Here is a 1,878-nt window from a genome sequence, read left to right as displayed (position 1 = left end):
TCACTTTTCTCCTCATAGGAAAATCGTTTCAGATCCAGCTGTCCCTTTGCGTTCGGAGCGAATGAATGATATTTGAGTGTACCTGGTATCGTCACAGCCTTCTTACTAAATCGATCTTCTAATTTTATTGTCATCGCGGCATGCTCTTCTTTGCTACTGAAAAATACGACAGTTTCCTTCAAGTTTTCTCTGCCCCATTCAAATAACTCGTAAGCTGTTAAGATCTGATTCTCAGCTGAACGTTGCAAGCTGGCTCTTGCAGCAAGACGCTTCAGATTACCTCCGATTCCATCGCATGGTCCTTTTCCATTGGCAGTTATGTGGAAAGTCCAGTCTGCCGGGATGCCAAAATCTTTTTCGTGGCACAGAAGGTTCGCAAAGTTGTCAGTAACATAGATATTATATGAATACAGGTTCAATTCGCAGCAGTATAAAAGATGTAGTTTGTATCACAGAACAAGTAAATTACCCGTGTTTTTAGAATAATGTAATTCATAAATTTGTATTAACAATTGAATAGTTGGATGCAAGAACAGCCTGCTTGTATTTTTATAAGTCACTTGTGTCTCTTTTGTTTTGCACATAATTTCGTGGAGAACAAATGAAGAGCAAGTGACTTCTGAAAATACAAGTAAGCCGTTCTTGCACCCAACCGCTCAATTAATCAATATTTTCGATTAAGTGAACAGTTTTTTCCGATCACTTCATGCAATTTTGGATCAATGTGAGTAATACAAAAAAATGGCATACTTGAAAACTGTTCCGCGGTATCCTGCCGCATAACGCCCGAGTGCGAGCGCGAGGACTCCCTCTACAACCGGCTCTGTAACTCAATGAATTTCAATTTGTCCATTTTCTTATTAGACATTTTTCATAGCAAAAAAGTCAAGCTTTCTTTTGAGACTATTGAAAAAAATCGTAAATGCCTAAATTGCGAAAAATGTTAAATAAACAATTGATTTATTGAAAAAAAGGTTTAAACAATTTTTTTTGTTATAAATAATAAAATAGGATGAAAGCGTGTAAGAAGCACTTTCCAAAACCCTCATAAAACTTTTAAATCGCGTAATTAGAAAGGAAGTTACAGGCGTTTGAAACTACCCCTGTAGGCATTGGGGTTGAAAATTCAACCCCCCCTCACTTGGGGAGGCTGGTAATCCTGGTCTATAAGTTTGTGGATTAACTACTGTTGGGTAGGCGAACATATTCCCAGAATTTAGGGACAATCGAAAAACATGACTTTTTGAGTTGGGGCAGTTGAGGAATAATGCCCCATACGAGGGTGAGCCTTTCACACACAATCAAAAGAACACACGCGAACCTCATGACTTTCTACGCATGATAATCGCTTACCCTTTGACATCTAGTAAGGGATACCATATATTTTTGTAACTGCGCCATTCTCCATGTTCGGGCACATCACAATTTCTAATCACTGATTGGCTATCTTACTAAATATCCCCTTGTTACTCAGGAAGGGATATAAGGCATTACGGTTACTAAGAATCTTCCCATACATGGACATACATATAATTCTCAAAGCCAATTGGATAATTAGGCTCTTACTACTCTTCTAACTAATTGATTATCAACGCGGATTGGAACCAGGATGAATCCCTACTTTTAAAATCACGAACCCCAACAGGAATCTGAGAAGGCTCCTTGTGCATGAATACAGCAATTTGGGCTCATCTTCAGAACCATCCACCTCCTTTGGGTACCCATACAAGGTGCCAACAGAAGCAAGAGATACTTTTGGTTCGAGGTATGAGAAGGTGAATTATACGAGGGTGGATTGATAAGTTTCCGGCCTGACCAAGAGATGGCGCCACTAGGCCTACCTTGAGGTGGCGTTCTATAGTACCATCCTTAGATAGC

Source organism: Belonocnema kinseyi, chromosome 9 (genome assembly GCF_010883055.1).
Source record: "Belonocnema kinseyi isolate 2016_QV_RU_SX_M_011 chromosome 9, B_treatae_v1, whole genome shotgun sequence".
In the NCBI taxonomy this organism is placed as follows: Eukaryota; Metazoa; Arthropoda; class Insecta; order Hymenoptera; family Cynipidae; genus Belonocnema; species Belonocnema kinseyi.
The sequence above is the reverse complement of the archived record's forward strand: the minus strand, read 5'-3'. Positions refer to the sequence as shown.